Source organism: Meriones unguiculatus, chromosome 3 (assembly GCF_030254825.1).
Source record: "Meriones unguiculatus strain TT.TT164.6M chromosome 3, Bangor_MerUng_6.1, whole genome shotgun sequence".
In the NCBI taxonomy this organism is placed as follows: domain Eukaryota; kingdom Metazoa; phylum Chordata; class Mammalia; order Rodentia; family Muridae; genus Meriones; species Meriones unguiculatus.
In genome coordinates, this window is record NC_083351.1 from 14,868,968 (window position 1) to 14,886,357 (window position 17,390).

The 17,390-nt window shown below is 56.3% G+C and overlaps 1 non-coding gene across 1 annotated transcript; it reads left to right on the forward strand.

The window, feature by feature from the left end:
* The first annotated feature begins 686 nt into the window (after positions 1 to 686).
* Positions 687 to 829, forward strand: LOC132653333 (small nucleolar RNA SNORA48). Its single transcript, XR_009591101.1, has one exon. It is a non-coding gene; the product is annotated as a small nucleolar RNA SNORA48 (small nucleolar RNA).
* Positions 830 to 17,390: the final 16,561 nt, after the last annotated feature.

Genomic DNA, 17,390 nt, shown 5'->3' on the forward strand with positions numbered 1-17,390 from the left:
TGCGAGGATGTGCATGTCATTAAAAATAATAAAGATAAATCTCCAAGGGAGGAAAAAATTGAGGCTGGCCTTGGCTACTCAGGACTGTGTCTTAAAACACAAGCGAATGGAAGCCTGGCATCTATCCATCCAGTCAGGGTGACCGCCTGCCTCGTTGCTCAGAACTCTCACACAAAAGGTTTTGAATGGTGTGGACAGCCTCCTCAACACTGTGGGAAATGCATGGACTATAAGCGAGCCCATTCACCTCTGTCAGGCTCTGCTCCCACATCTGGAAGATGGGGACAGTGGTTCTTGCCTTATGCTGTGCTGTGGGGTGCGAGTCATCTGGGCTCGGTGAGGGGCTTGACTGGATCTTGGCACAGTGGCCATGTCCCAGGGGAGAGCAGGGGTCACTGGGGTGCTATTATATAATAGCTATGATAATGCTATTGTGATAATAACCACTGTGCTGGGGATGAGCCATCCAGGCAGGCTTCTTTCTGGGAGGAGCAGAGGAAAGCAGCTGCGGCTTGGGGCACCTGGCTAGAGTTGGGGAGCTTAAGCAAGTGTACATGAGCCCCGAGGGTAGGAGAGAGAGAAGAGTAATGTGGAAAGACCTAGGTTTTCAGGCTTTGTTTAAAATTGGGGCATAGGAGTGGAGGGGGAAAAGGAGGAACAAGCATAAAATCACCCCCACCTTCCCCCACCCCCACAATGGGCAAAGGGACACCTTGTTGGTGCTGGTGTTCTTACATCAGTCAGGGGCAGAGCAGATGGCAGTCCTTTGTTCATTCTAGCTTGATGCCTGGCCTGGTGGCCAAACCTGTTTTATGCCTAGGACACATAAAAATCAAATCAAGTCAAATCACATCCAGGGAGAGCAGGAGGAGGAAGACAGACATAGCCCTGTGGAGCACCATGCCACCCAATGGACCTGCCCTCTGTCACATGGCACAGGTAGGCCATAGACTCGATTTGCCAGCGGATGTCACCCAGGGGCCCACCAGCCAAACGACCTGCTGCAGCAGGAGCCACCACCATGTATGAGTATATGGTGGACAGTTGGGAGAGAAAAAGAAACAGGCCACCTTGGGCATTATGAAGAGAGATGGAACTGGAGACTCAAGGGTGGAGAGGAGCAGCCTGTTGTGAGTGGCCAGCCCCACCACCTGGGGCCATGGTGAGGTCCTAGCTCAAGCTTCAGATGAGGATCGTGTCTGGGTCTGTGGCTACACAGCAGAAGGGGTTGGTGTCAATGTCCATTGCACATATTATCACCAGAGAAATGGAATGTCCCTCATGGGTGCAGCTGTGAGGGACCATGTGGACATCCAGGGACTGGACAGAACTGGCTTCACTCCTCACTGGCTGCAGCGAGCTGGAGAGCTGGCCCTGCCCCTCATCCAGGCAGCATAGTAGAGCTGGTCCTGGTGGCGCGTGTGTGGGTGAGCTGGCTGGAGGGCCTGAGTATGGCAAAGCTGATCCCACCACTCATCCACTGTGGGGTTGTGTGGGTGAGGGGATGCTGCCCTCCCTACCCCTTGCCCTTTGCCACCTGTGGTTGTCAGGAGAGCTGAACCTGGGGTCCTGAGAGCAGGTGAGCTGTCCCTGCCCCTTGTCGGATGCAGTACTTGGGAGAGTGGGCCCTGCACCTCGCCTGGGCAACACAGTGGAGCTGGCTTGGGAAGAGTAGGTGTGGAAGAGCTGGCCCCAAGGGCATGAGAGCAGAAGAGCTGACCCTGCTTACGGCATTTGGTGGCATTTGGGTGGCCTAGCCTGAGCAGTTATGGAGAGCTCACCCTGACGATGTGGAAGGGAGCAGCTCAGCTACCACCCAGGCCCAGATCCAGGGCTCTGAATTGCTCCACCCCAAAAATCTGTATCATCTGTGAATGATGGGGACAAGTGAAAGGGCCAGTTCTGCCAATCCAAAGCTGCAGGATCTCCATGACACAGGGCCAAAACAGGATAACTGGGAGGAGTCCCAGTGAGGATCCAATATTGATGGTGTCACAGAAGCCAGAGATCTCAAACTAGACCACTGTCTCATTGCAATGAAGATTTGCAAGTGAAGACGTGTGGACAGAGGGATATATTGTGGGGTACACTGTGACACACTACAGTGTCCATGATGGGATGTTTTCTATGCATCTATTTATTTATCTATGTATTTATTTATTTTTGGTGTATGTGTATTTTATTTTCGGGGAGGTTGCAAAGATAACGGGCAGATATGAGGGGCCAGGGAGATGAGTGAGACCCGACGAATGGTGTGAAACCCACAAAGAATCAATAGAAAGTGAAAAAGAAAACTCAGGGAGGGCGCCCTAAGCTCCGTTTGGGAAGGACTCAGGGGCGACTCCACTTTACAGACATGGAACTGGCGCCCACCCCGATCCTCTCGGCCTCCCAGGCCACATGCGGCAATCTGGAGACACGGGGCAGCAACTCACGGGACCTCTCAAGCTGCCTTCACGTCGACCATGTTGACTGTGGCAGGGAGATCTCTGGCCGGGTAGTTCCACCCAGAACAGCGCCAGCCTGTGGTCTACTGAGGTTCCTCACGAGCAAAAACTAGACAAAAAAAAAAAAAAAAAAAAAAAGAAATCCCTAAAAATAATAATTTGAGAATGAAAGAAATGCAGGCTGGGAGCAAGCTGGACGCGCCACAGCCAGCCAGGGCACAGTAGACTGGGGCTGGGGTCCCTGTTACCTCTCCGTGGTGGCAGGCCAGGGCCTCCTGCTCAGGGTAGCAGCCAGCCCAGCAGCCCCTTCCACGATCTTTATTGGCTTCTTAATGGGCTCTCGGAGACCTGGCACCTGCCTCTTTTTCTGTTCTAATAAAAGGCGGATGCCCTGGGGTTGTGGGGGTCGGCATGGCGTTGGGGGGTGGGGGGGCCCTGGCTCGTGGCCACACTGGGCGACACATTCCTGAGACCTGACTCACAGGGAAAACGTCTTCGTGTCTCCTCAGAGCTTTGGGGCCCTGCAGCTGTGGCCACATTCCTCTTCCGTCAGGGTCCCTTTCCCTCCAACCAGAGCTGGGGCTCAGGGCCCCGGGCCCATCCTGGGCTGTGGAGACTGAGGCCAGAAAGAGTCCAGGTGTCTCAGTGGCGCACTGCAGAGTGCAGAACCGAGTGTCCAGGGAAGTGGCCCTCAACCCGGTGGACTTTACCTTCCAGGGCACGTGTTGGTAGTCTGGGGCACATGGCAGCAACTCACCGTGTGTGCCCCCTGTTGTGCTCTTGGCAGCTTGAAAGGAGAGACAAGAGCTGTGGCTGAAACCTCTAAGTGACCAGAGGATGGGCTCTACCATAGAGGGCTATTAATAGGCTAGGAGCCTGGGCCGCCCGGACCTAGGACTGCCTCCAGGGTTCCAGGTCCCAAGCCGGGCACTCTCTCTGTGCCCCTCGCTGCTCTAGGCTGGGATAGGACACTGCAGGTTCCAGCCTGCCCTGCGTCAGAGAGGGCCCGAAGCTCAGGGAACCGTCAGCTCCCAGATGGAGGACACGCCAGGACCCAGCTGCATCCCTGTTGGAAGATATAGGACCTCAGGCAGGAGGCCCAAAGCTCACAATCAGAGGACACGCCCACGGTACCAGGAAGGGCACCAGGCCTCTGGACTCCGGAGGCCCAGCTCTGACTGCCGTGGGAAGCCCAGCCAGGTGGCATTGTTCCTGGGCCTCTGCTCCGTCATTTGCTTGCTGTTGTGTGGCGCTCTCTCTGGGGCTTGACAGTTTGGGCTTCTGGGCAGCATTCTGCCTGCTGCAGGGTCCTGGGAGCCAATACATGGGTGGCCAGCTCCTCCAATGCCAGCCTGTCTCCTGATTTTGTGAAGGGCTTTTCCTGGCACTCACCCTTGTCCCTTCCTTTGGGCACTGCCCATAGCTCCGTCCACAGAGCGGGGCACATGCCCTTGACGTCACTTGTTGTCAAGATCCTAGCTATTCTCCGTTTGTTCCTCAAAGGACAACTTTGTCCACTGGCGAGTTGGTTCCAGGCTGGAGTCGTTCGGCTTTTGGGCACTGGCAGAAGGAGGTCATCCATTAGTAGTGGCAAGGGACAACGGGAAGGGACTGGTTTATAGGTCAGGGCCTCGACTTCGGTGTGCTCTCCTGTGCCTCAGTTTCCCAGTGTGATGTGGACATGGCCTCACCTGCCTGGCAGTCAGGACTGCACTGAGGCCCAGCATGATGCCAGGTAAGGAGAGAGAGTCTCATGCCCTGGCCAACTTGGCTGAGCTGCGTTATTTATGGGTTCTGGCCGGGAGGGGCCGTGGGCCTCTGGCTGGGCCTGACCTCAGGCCTCACGCTTGCAGGAAACCGGAGCTCTTGGAAGCAGGTGCGCTGGTGGCCGAGGGTGGCATGGCCGAGGTGAGGGGAAGGGAAGTGGGAGGGGGCACAGGCTGGCCTGGCTGGCACCTCCTTCCCCACAAGCTGGGCTCCACCTTTGGTGACTCCCCACTACAGACCTGTGTGATAAGACGAACTCCTCTGTTCTTCGGATGGGGAAACAGAGACCCAAGAGACAAACACACTTGTCTGTGCGCGTGAATCACAACTTCACCTCTGGGTGCTCTCATCCTTGTGAGCCTCTGCCGGCGGGGAGCTCGCCTGGGGCGTTCCAGAACTGAAAGCACGAGGCCCCTCTGGGAGACGAGCCTCAGTGAGCCACTCTAGGCCGAGTTTCAGGACAGGTGCCACTCGGAGAAGGGCTCGTCCGGGGAGTGGTCGTCTCTTTATTCGTTGTTATTTTAAAAACATTTAAAAAAATATCTTTATTCGTTGGTCGGTGTGTGTGTGTGTGTGTGTGTGAATGTATGTGATGTGAGTGTTCGAGTGTACATGTAAGTATATGTGTGAGTGTATGAGGGTGTATTTATGTGCGCGGGCACCATGGTACCCAGGTGGAGGTCGGCGGGAGCTCTGGGTCTGTCCCTGCTCTCCTTGTACTCCGGGCGAGTGTGTCTTGATGATTTAGATGCTTCTTCTGTCTCCACCTCCCTGCTTGCTGCAGGAGCCCCGCACTACCGCCTCACATTGCCGCCCGGGCACACTGCTGCCCGTGCCGATCTGTGGAGGATCTGGCGTGTAAGCACTCTCCGTGTCTCGGTCACTGTCCTGTGGCTGCGGGGACCCCTGAGATCATCACGGTGGGATGCGCATGCGCTTGGCGGCATCCGGGCACATGTGATGCCAGAAAAGGAGCCGAGGGCTCCACGTCTGGATCTGTAGGCAGCACAGAGAGAGAGACCCGGGGCCTGGCTTGGGCTTTTGAACCCTCAAAGCCCTCCCCCAGTGACACACTTCCTCCAGCAAGGCCACGCCTAGCCCGAGGCCACACCTCCTAGCCCCACCCAAGTAGCGCCACTCCCTGATGACCAAGCTTCAAACACACCAGTCTCTGGGGGCCCTCCCATTCACACCATCACCCAGGGGCCCTGCCTCGGCTCACCTCGTTTGGTTTACTGAAACAGGCTCTTGGTGTGCCCCAGCTTGGCTGGTGAACTCACTACGGAGCTAGGAACAACCTTGAACTTCCTCCGTGCCGGGAGGACAGGACCCGGTTTGTGCCGTGCCAGGGGCGGAACCCCGAACCTTGTGCACTCTAAGCACGTGCTTTACCGACCGAGTTTCAGCCCCGCCCCCGTCTTCTGAATTTGTGGATTCCTCGGCACCCCTGTCCGAGGCTGACCTCCACCCCGCCCTTTACTGTCCCGTGACCGTGCTGCTGGGGTCCTGAGAGGAGAGAGAGGAGCGTGCAGGGTGAGAGAAACAGACTTGGCGGCTGCTCACCGACGAGAGCGTGCGGTGCTGCGTTTGAGGGTGGGCATCCACGGGAACACACGAGCATGCTGCTGCCCCCATGAGCAGTGCGTGCTTCTCTGGCATCCTGGTTTGGGGGGACCACCCTCTGCCTGTGCCACTCCCCCCACACACACACACTCAGAGGTGGATGGGCAGAGCACGGCTGTGGTCTTGTGTGGACAGGCGGGGTGTGTCTTCCCTTGCCATGCCCCCTTCTCTGCCAGGACCTGCTGGTGATCCAATCCCATGGAAGCCTGGGTGCCTGGGGGGAGGGGCTGGCATGGAGTGTGTGTGTGTGTGTGTGTGTGTGTGTGTATGCATGAATGTTTGCATGTATGTATACATATATGGGTGTGCAGTGCACACGTATATGAAGGCCCTGCATGTGCGTCAGTGCGTGTGTGTTTGTGTGTTTGTGTGTGTGTGACTTCTTTCTTGCTTTGATTTGAACTCAGGTCTAGCTCACTTCCCTCCCTTTCCTCCTTCCCACTGACCTTGACCTTTAGATGTAGGTGTGGGTGATCTTGGCCTCCTGATTATCCTCCAACCCCAGCATGTTGGCCTGACAGGTTGGCGCCCCCTTGCCCAGGCTGACTTAGGGGCGGGTGGATCCCGGAGCCTGGGGACTTCCTCTCCCAGGGGCAATCCTACCCTACCAAGGGGCTTCAGGTGGCTTGGGGCTTTGGGTCACTTCGCAATCCTGAGCGTCTTCAGGAGCAGCCTGAAGCCTAGGCTTCAGACAAATGGGAGGTGGGAGCTGAAGGGGCCCAAGTCTGGAGCCAGATCCCTCTCCTCTAAGAAGTCCTTTGCTGCCTGTTTGCAGCTCCTCTGGGGGCCTAGGCAGTGCCCCACGTCAGCCTCCAGGCTTTAGCGTGCTAACAGCTCCCCAGCCTTTTCTACCCCACACCCAGGAACCCCTCTTCTGCGACGTCTGGCGGTGACTCCATTGTCCACAGTTACTCTGAGAATCCCTCTCTCCTGGCCTGTCCCTGACTGCCCTGCCCTCACCCCGTCCTCTGCCGGCTCCTGCCCTCCTCTCGGTTTGGTTGAGGAATGTCACTTTCAAGTCCCCGGTGGGAAGAGAACCCTAGAGTCATTTCAACAAACAGGACTCTGACTCCATGGTCTCAGTGTCAAGCAAACAGGACCTGCCTGGTGGGGCTGCCTGGTCCCCCAGGGCTTGGAGGAGGCTTCACTGCTGTCTGGCCAGCCTGGTTTGCTCAGACCACAGCTTGCTTTAGTTCTGGGGTCTTCCCAGCGCACCCTGCTTTGCAGCTTCCCCGAAGTGAGGCCACAGGAAGATGCCAGGAAGTTCTTCCCCATCTGGCCATCTCCTCTCCTGCTTTCTGTCCACTTCCTAGGGTTCCTCTCACCTGACCTCGGCCACCCTCCACCACTTCCAATCTTCAGACACTCGGCCTGCTATGGGAAGAGGGTGGTGAGCGGGGATGGAAAAGGAAAGCAGCCAGGATGCCACCAGCATAGTTTGGTTAGGAGGCGTGATGCCTGGAGCAGGACCAGGACCAGACGGTGGCCAGACAGGTGGAGAAAAGCAGCTGTTTTCCAGAAAAAAAAAAAAAAAAAAAAAAATCTCCTGTCCTCGTACTGGCCCTGTGCGGGAAATACCCCAGGATTCCTCAGCTCCATGGCTGTTGGACTTGGCCTCCTATCCCTGGGAGACTGCCCATCTGTGGTCTTTCTTGGGGGTGGGCCACCCAGAACCAAGGGTGGTTGCTGTGACTCTGATCCGTGGCTATCCATCCTCCGTGGGGTGGTATGTCCAGGGCCTGGGCTTTCCTGGTGCTGACAGCACCCTGAGCCACTGGCGCAGGTCACCAGAGAGATCTTGCCGTCTGCCATCTTTCCTTCTTTGCCATCATCTTCTGCCTTTGGAGAGACCACAAAGCCAAAGCGTTCCCGGTGTCGGGGACCAAACTCCTTCCAGTTCCAGCATGCATTGCTTCCGCAGCCTTCCAGCCACCTGAGAAGTTGGGGTGCTCAGGTCCAGGGGAGGTGGCCCTTAGCTGAACAGGGCAGAGCTGGGATGGGAACCCAGGTTGTCTGACTCCCAGCCCTGGCCCTGTCCTCTCGGGTCTGAGCCCTCCCTCACGCCCTTCCCTCGTCTCTGTCCAGGCCTAGCTGAGCCAGAGGAGAGTTCCAAAAACCTTCGTCTTTCTCTTCCACAGATAAATATTTGTTTCTCCCAGTGTAAATACCCCTTCGTGTTTAATGAGGCGATCCCAGGCCATTTCCTGGCACGGCTCAGTGCCTGGAAATCTCTCTCACCCCGGGAGGAGCAGGCCTAGGCAGAGGGAGGGCTACTAATGAGGGACTTGGGTCCACTCAGCAAATCTTATTTACAGACAGGGAATTAGCAGCTCAGAGAGAGAGCAACTGACCACCCAAGGTCACACAGCTAGAGTGCAAACCCATACAGCCCAGCTCTTGCCCCTAGGCCCTGCTGCTCTCTATGACGGCCTGTGGTAGCTCCTGGATGTTTTGCCCAGGGCCCGGGGTTCCTGGTCCACTCAACAGCTGTGCTGACAGCGGGCAGGTGAGCCACACATCCTGCCTCTCCCCTCACTTGGCATCTCCAGTCAATGTGGCACTCACACCCCCGCCCCGGGGCACGGGCCCCCTCCTGCCATCCCACTTAAAGTGATACTTGTATGAATTACGCTTTTATGTTATTACACGTGGAGCTATAAAAGCAGTGTTCAGTGAGGCTGAGGTAAGGCCCCCTCGACTTTGCAATTTCCTGGTCTGGCCTGGCTCTGCTTCGTGTCGAGAATTTTTCATTACTGTGTGCAGGTGACGCCATGGGGGCAGCAGCAGGCCAGGTATGCTCCCACGGCACGGTCCCCTCCCAGAATTCACTGGGCCGACCCGGCCTGAGGATGGTGCAGGGGAGCTCATGCCTGCAGCAAAGAGAATCAACTCTGTGCTTGATCAGGCATCTGGATCAGGCTGAGTGCTGGCTTCGAATAGCATTCTGGACGTGGCTCTTTGTGTCTGAAGGAAGGTGAGTCCACTGCCCCCAGGTCCTGCCTTGACCCAACGCTAAGCCTGGGAGTGTGAAGAAGACACACGTACGTGGCCTCCTCGCACCTTCAAGGATCCGCGACTTACACACGGCAGGAGGAGGAGAGTTGGGGTCTCGTCCTGGAACCTGGCCAGTCTGAAGCTCAAACATTGGAATACATAACTATCAAGTTACCCCCATTACCGTTGGTCTGTCGTCTTTTCTCCCCGGTTACGGGCCCTTCCCACGAGCTTACATCTGTTGGGAGAAGGAAGCCTTCCCAAGTCCAGAAGTGTTGCTATTCCTACCATTCAGTGGAGTCCGAAAGTGGGGCATGGTGGCCCAGGCTACTTGTGGGAGGCTGAGGCAGGAGGATCACAAGATCCAGGCTCTCCTGGATTATAAAGGCAATTCAAGGGCAACCCGGACAATTTGGTTTCAAAGTGACTAGAAAGAGGGCTGGGGACGTATCTTTGTGGTAGACTGCTTTCCTTGCATAGATGAATCCCTGGGTTCAATTCTTAGTACCACAGAATCACGAAGAAAGAGAAAGAAAACTCCAAAACCAATGTATTGAGACTCTCTATTCTAGAAGTTTCCAGAATGGCTAAAGCAGGAAGAAGGGTTGGAGCCCCGGATGGGGGAACAGGACAGTCTGTGAGTGTCTGCCTGTAAAGCGGGGGTGGGGCTCTGCATGGGGGCTCAAGGGGGGGCACTGCTGTCCCCTCCCACGCACAGGCCCCTCTGCGATCCCACCCCCACCCCGTCAGGAAGCCATCCTTGGAGCTGCAGGCAAAACCAAAGCTGAAATAAACACTCTGGTCCAAATGGCCCAGGCTTCGGCTTGCACGGGTCTTCTCCCAGGCTGCTGGCGTCCGCACCAGGCAAACACAGAGTAGAGAAGCAGACTGGCGGGGGGCCTCTCTGTCCTGCTCAGCCAAGCACAGGAGGCCAGCAGATGTCCCCTTTCTGGACCCGGTGACTCATGGTCTTCCCGCTGGAGCAAGGGATCCAGCCGGCCTAAGCCTGCTTGGCTGGTGGGGATGCAGGGCAGAGTTCAGGATAAACATGACCGTCAAGGAGGGAGGTTCAGCGAGGGTGAGGGTGAGGACAGGATGTCTTGCTCTGTAGACAGCAGGCGTGGCTATCCTGAGATGGGAAGGGTTGCCTGGAGAGGATTGTGAATCGTGTTAGAGATGGACAAATGGGTAGCCTTGGAAGGCAGGAGGGTCGTAGTCCCCACCTGGTGGGTTCAGGCCAGATCCTTCCATCTTTTGGCTCTGCTAGAGGGACAGGGGGACACGAGGACTGAGTAGTAAAAACCGGATTTTGCAGCTCACACTATTTCTGCCGCAGCTGCTTCAGGGACTACAGCCTTAAAAGCAGCCCCAACAACCCTGACACGAACGAGAGTGGCCAAATTCTAATAAAACTTTATTTGTAGGCAGGCACGGTAGTCCATGCCTGTAATCCCAGCACTGAGGGAGGCAGAGGCAGGCAGATCTCTGTGAGTTCGAGGCCAGTCTGGTCTACAAACCGAGTCCTAGACAGCCAAGGCTACACAGAGAAAGCCTGTCTGGAAAATTAAAAACAAACAAACAAAAAACCACAAAAACAAAAACCCAAAACCTTTATTTATAAGCACAAGCCTACCTACCCTGGGTGCTTGGCTTTACTCATCGTGCCTCTATGAGTAAAGAAGGGGCTCTCCTCGCTTTTCCCCCTTCAGTACCCACGGACTCTGCTCTGTCCCCCATCCCCACTCCATTTTCTTTTTGTTTCCCCCACATCTCTGTTTTATCTAGCTACTCTGTCCACATGTTTTCTCACTCAGTGTTCAGTCACTCACTGCCCCGGGGATTCATCCAATTGCTTATCTATTTATCAGTTCATTGGTTCAGCCTCAAGCAGATCCTTGCTTAGGAATGAAGTCCTGTCTCTGTTGCATGTTCTGCACAGGGAACGTCCCAAGGGAGCCTGGCGCCTGTCGGGAACGAGGCCTATGAGAACAGAACTGTGGGAACAGCAGGGGCACAGGTAAGGGGATGAGGGACAGCCCCGGAACAGACGGTCCAGTTGGCCGGGGCATCTGTGGGCTGCTCTGGTTATGCCGCAGGTGTGAGAAGCAGGACTCGGTCCTAAAGAGCTTGCAACTCCAGGCTCAGAGATGTGGGTTCCCAATGCAGGGCACTAAGCAGGGACCGTGATGGGGCCTAGACTCTGCAGGCATCAAATTTAGGTGTGGCGAGGGCTTCCAGAATGGGTGGGTGAGGCATCTTTAGGTGGAGCTTTCTCCCATCCTCTGCCCTTTCCTACTTCTGGTGGCTGTAGGTAGAGGGCACAGAGAGGCAGTAGCTTCCCTCGGTTCCTGGAAGGCTAGCCTGTCTGATCAGGGGCAGGAGGCAGGAGGCAGGAAGCAATGCCCCACTCCTGCACCCTTCCCCTCCTTTCCTCTGCCCTCTCCTTCCCTCCCTGATAGTCCTATCTAAGGCTCGCCCTCCCTCTTCCTGCTCCCGGGGCCTCTTGCCCTGGGCTGTGTTGGCCATCAGCACTGTTGGTCTCCACGGAATCACTTCCAGGATCTCCCACTCTGGCCACACAGCCGGCAGCCACCTCAGGTCTGACTTCAGCATGCTGTGCACCTCTGTGGCACCTCTACCCTCTCCCTCCTCAGTCTCCTGGATCGGACTCTGGGTCTGACCTCACAGAGCCCGGCGATGCCAGGCAGCTGCCTTAACCCTCGCTGGTCGTTGTCAAAGACAGACGCATACCTGTTGCTAACCGCCATTACTCACTTTCGCTTCTGAATGACTGAGAAAACCATAGACGGATAGATGAAGATCATGCTATTGGTCGCCTGGGCTGGGTGGTGGAAAGAAGCTGAGCCTGCTCGGCGCTCAGCTGAAATGGCTGAGTCCGCAGGGAACATGTCTTAGTTGCTCATTTATCGGCTGTGCTCTTTAGGAAACCTCTCCCCCATCTCTCTACAGGAGGGAAACTCCTGTAGAGCCAGCTGCAAACTCCACATACCAGGGGGCCACATGCATTGAAAGAAAATGGCCCACGACAGGGTTTGTCCTCCACCGATCTCAACTCTCACTTTTATTATCACAATTTGGGGACTCCATCTTGCGTGTCAGACTCTGACCTTCCTGGCTATCTTTGTGGTTCTCTCTTGGTGGAAGAGGAGCCAGAGGCTCAGAGAAGTGGAGCCTCAGGTCACACAGCAGCTGGGCCCAGGAGTAAAGACAGAGTGGGGGTAGAGAGACCTGAGGGTGACCAGGGACCTTTTCTACCTGACCCCAGTCTCGGGCCTTAAGCTTCAAGTCTCTTGGCCACTCCCTGGGCCCTTTCCCACGCTCCCTGGCCTGCCCTTCCTGTCCCACTGCGCTCCTGGTGTTCTGAGTCTGGAAAGTTCCTGAAGCCTGGGAGAGATAAGGAGTGTCTTGCCCAGGCTTCGGGCAGAGCCCGCCGGTGGCCCCTTTGATCAGAGGCCATATGGTATTGCCAGTCAGCTGCTTGGCAAGGCAGCTATCTGTGATGGGGACAGCCTGGGAGACCCACCTGGATGGCCACTTCCCCTTGCCCATTATAGCAGTGCCTGTCCGGGCAGACAGGAAAGTGTCCCTGCACTGGTGGGGGGACCAGCAGGCCTGGCAACCAGCCAGCTCTTTTATCGCCTATGGGAAGTGGACTAGGGGAGTGGGCCAGGCTTGGTCCATTGGCCAATTTCCCTGGCAAGTGTGGGAGTGGGGCACAGTAGGGTTGACTCCCAAACTGCATCGATTTCCAAATCTTTTGCTTTGTTTTGTTTTGTTTTTTTGAGACAGGGTTTCTCTGTGCAGCCTTGGCTGTCCTGATTCCTTTTGTAGACCAGGCTGGCCTTGAACTCAAACAACCTGACTGCCTCCGATTCTCTGAGTGCTGGGATTAAAGGCGTGTGCCACCACACCCAGCTTGATGCCCTAATCTTGCTGGAGGATGGACTATAGAAAGAATTTCCCTGGGGATCTCTAGCCCTCAGGCCCGTTTCTGAGCTGCATCCTTCTGGGCCCGGGTGCCACATTGCACTAAGATGGTGGCAGCGTCAGGTCCCAGCACTGTTCAGAGCTTTCTGCTTAGAGCCTTCTGACCCTTGAAGGCCCCGAGCGCTAACAACCCTGCGGTCCTTGTTGTTGGCTGGGTACATATGTGAGTTACCATTTGCTTATTTATAAAGTGGAGAGCCAGACTCCCCACAGAGCGGCATGGGGGGTCCAGGAGCTGATGTGGGAAACTTGCCAGGTCCAAACGTCATGTTTGGGTCCCATCTCCAAACCCCAGTCCCGGAGAACGCCTCCCCGCCCCCTTGGCCATCTCCAGAAGCCATGCTGAGATGAAGGCCACTTGTAGGAATGGTCCCCAAAGGACATCAGATCCTAAGGGACATCTCCCTGCTGCTCGCTACATCTGCTCAAGGAACAGGACATGGTGTCCCCATGTTCACAAGCAGGGAAACTGAGGCTCACAGAGACACTCAGCACCTCACTGAGTTCTCCCTCCCTTTTTGTGGCGTGTGTGCATGCACTTGTGCACACACAAAACCTGGAGGAGGTCCTGTCCTATCACTCTCTCTTATTCCCACGGCATAGGGTCTGTCAGATACCCAGGACCAGGCGGGTGGCCAGGAAGCCCCGGGGATCCTCTTGGCCCCACTGCAGCATGGGGCTGGGGATGCCCAGTGTTTTACGTCGGTGCTGGGCCCAAGCTCAGAGCCTAGTCGTGCAGCAAGCGCTCTCACACCCTGCACCACCTCCCAGAGGCCCAGAGGCCCCCTTCGCCCCGGTCCACAGCCTCCTCTGACCACCCTGGGAGCTCTGGCTGGGCCGGGCACGGACACCTCAGGGATTCACAGAGGTGTTCCCTGCAGCGGCCATAGTGGGCTGCTGCCCAAGAGAGGCCAGGTCACCTTAGGGCTTGGCTCTGCCCTGTCGTAGCTGTTTGTGTATGTGTGTGATGTGTATAGGTGTGTTTTTCTATGTGGCATGCGTGTGTACATGTGTGTGCCTATAGGTGAGGTGTGCACATATATGAGGGTATGAATGTGTTTATTTGTGTGTATGTGTGTGTGTCTGTCGGTGAGATGTGTGCATGTGTACACACGTATGAGTGTTTGTGTATGTGTGTATGTGTATGTGGTGTGTGTATATGTGGTGTGTTTGTGTGTGTGTCTAGATGTGGGATGTGTGTGTGTGTGCACATGCGTGTGTGTGTGTGTTCATATGCACACATACAGCCTCAGTGTGTCCACAGATAGAGTGAGTTCAGAGGTGTGCAGGGACTGGTGGGAGGACAGTATGCAAACAATCACCCTGTGATGGTGGCACCAGGGTGGTAACCGGGGACACGGTGTTAGGTGGTGACGATGATTTATTTGGGTGATGGTCCTGGGGTACTGGGTGGGGGTCCTGGAGACTCTGGCCTGGTTCTTCTCCTCTCCATTCTGTTTGGATGACTCTTGGCATTGGCCTGTCCTGGGCTCACACCTGCCCTGAAAGTCCCAGGATGCTCTGCCTCCCTCCTTTGGGTCTGAACAGCTCCATGGACCTTCTGAGTCCTCAGTGACCCAGGCTGCCAGGGATGGCAGGCTGGGGAAGGCAGGTGACTAGTTCCAGGTCAGGAGCCAGGAGCGGCAGACCCCAAACTCCAGCTCAGTGCTGACCGCCACATCCCTGGCCCCTTTCTCAAGGTCCTGGAGGAGTTCCCGGGCCCAGGAGCTGTGCTGGGAAGGGGTGTGGGTAGGAAGGTACCACTTTGCTCTCTGCCTTTAAAGACTTCCATCCTATGGGAGGCAGAGTGTCACCCAAACAGTGTGACAAAAGGGCTGAGCAGAGGGGGCTGTAGGAGCCATCTGGGTGAGGCATCAGAGGTGGTGATAGAGTTCATCTGCCCAGGGAAATGAGGGAGGGGGCTCAAGGCAGAGGCGGTCCAGGGGCAAAGGCCTGGGCTTTGGACAGTGCAAGGCTTCCTTGAAGCGGGATCCGGGGGTAAAGAGCTGGAGACAAGGCCGGGCAGGCTGGGGCTCCAGGCAGGAGTACAAGCAGCTTGGGAGCCGCCCTGCTCTGAAGTGGGTCCCCTCTCTTCCCTCCTCGCCCATTCCGCAGCCTCCTGGGAGACTCGGTGGTACCCCTCCCCCCAAATAACTGGAATTGTTTGAAAGTGCCAGCAAGAATTCAGCTCAGCAGGTTATACTGGTCAGGGGCTGGGGCTGGGGCTAGTGGGAGTGGGGACTAGGGGTCGGGAGCCCCAGTGCAGTGGGACCTGGTAGGAGAAGGTGAAAGGTCCCAACCTCGGTCTGGGGAGCGTATTATGAGACAGGACCAGACAGAAACAGAGCCGGGAATGGGGGGTGGGGTTCACCATCTATCTCACCTGGAGAAGCCTCTCACCCAAGTCTTAGGGATGTGGAGTGGGGGTGGGGGGTAGCCACACAGAGGGCTGGCAGGGACTCTACATGTGTGGGTTCTTGCCAGTGCGTGTGTGTATCTGCGAATCCATGTTCGTGCATGTGCACATGTGAACGTGTGTAACGTGTGTGTGCACGTGAGTGTTAGCAGAGAAGAGTCTTTGCCTGGGGCTTCTCCTGTCTTGCATGCTTTTTCCATGCCTCCACATGCTTGGGTGTCCGCGTGAACATGCATGCACGCAGATGTCTAGGCCTGCACGTGTGCACACAGGCCTGGGCTCTAACTAGTGTGTATCTCTCCCAGTCCTCAGCCCTACAAGAGCAGAGCGTTTCTTTATCCATCTCTCCCTTCACTCCACAGCTCTGAGCTGAGAGCCAGGGGCACCAGCCCAGGATGAGCCGGACTTTATACATACGAGCCAACGGGGAGCACTTGGAGTGTGACAAATGCCAGGGGAAAGGGAGGTGAGTGGGGCAAGGGCTGAAGAGGAGAGGACTGTTTCCATGGAGCCAAGAGGACACAGTGGGTTAGGGTCACTGGCAGGAGGTGGCTGACTTTCTGGGCAGCCATAGCCCAGGAGAGAGGCCTTGGTGTGGGACTGTGCTTGGGGGGTTTTGGGGATGGCAGAGAAGCTGCAATGTCTGGAGTGAGGGTGCCCTGGGGGGGTACAATCCCAGCAGGGTCTCAGAGGGCTTTGGTTTCCCTTTTGAGTGTGGTGGGGTCTGACGGGACATCAGGTGGATGAGGCCCATGGGTGACTCACTCTTCCTGTCTGTGTGCCTGGAGCCTCTGGAGTCCGTGAATGAGGCACATGGAGGTTCATTGGCTTGACACAGAAGGCAAGACTGGAGTTGATGCCATGCTGCTCTGCAATGACCCTCCTGCTTTGGAATCTCGATCAGGGAACAAGGGAGCTGTGGTCTCCTATCGTTCCCCTGGTTTCTCCTATCAGGCTCCTGCTGCTCGTGTAGATCTGATTTTACTAGCACGGAAAGGTTGGCTTCCAGGGAGAAGGTGCGGCACCAGGCCTCACTTCCTCCATCCCTAGGGTGATTTTAACATGGGTAAGGGTGTGAGATGGTTACGACGGACGGTCGTGTCACTGTAGAGTGACCCTTGCAAGGCGGGCTGCGTTCACACACAGAGCTTGCATGGGCATGTGTGGCTGTCCTTCCCCACAGAGGGCTCAGGCTGGCTGGGCATCGCCCAGGGCCTGTGACCCACATCTGAACAGTTCCAGGAAACTCTGTGGTACGTGGTGGGTCAAGGGGGAGGTCCTGTCTTATTCACTGGCTCTTCTTCTGGCTGATGCTCTTCCCTGAAGAGCCGCCCATTCTATCCCTGGGGTGTCTGGCAGGGCACTCCGCTGGCCTGGGCCACAGGGATGGTGGCTATGGGCAAGCGTTTTTCACTGTCCATAAGGTTATTGGCTCCTCTCCCCCTGTCCATGTCACTGAATGTTTGGTTCTTACGCCACAGGGGCTATGAGGCTTACTCTCAGGGTCAAAAGCTCCAGCTGGTACCAACCTTCTGGTCTTCCAGCTCAATATCTGCTTCTCTGGCCCATCCATCCATCCATCCATCCATCCATCCATCCATCCATCCATCCATCTGTCTGGTGTATGAGCATACATGTGCCACGCACCATGTGTAGAGGTCAAAGGACACCTTGTGGGAGACCATTTTCTCCCTCTACCATGTGGGTATCAAGGACCAAACCCAGGTGATTAGGTTTGGCTGCAAGCACCTTCACCCACCCATCCATCTCGATCTGACTCTCTGTCCTACTTCCTGCCTGACATCCCTGGACCCAGTCCAGGTGTTTTAAGGGCGCTTCTAAAGTGAAAAGAAGTCAGGCTTTGGAGCTGATCTGCAGGGTGCTGCCCAAGACTGGACGTGAAAGAAGGGTGGTTCTGCTGGATCAGGCTATCGTTGTGGCTGCTGCCCTCTGGTTAAGCACATTGCTTGGCTGTGGAGGATGCTGAGCTCTGCTGCCCAGGCCACGATTCCCAGACACATCTGCCAGGAGCCCACTGGTCCAGGGCAGAGTCGGCAGCTCCTCTTCAGGCATGCCTAGCTCCAGAAGCAGCTCCAGCATGTCCATGCCAAGACAGCGGGGGCCTGGCACATGGT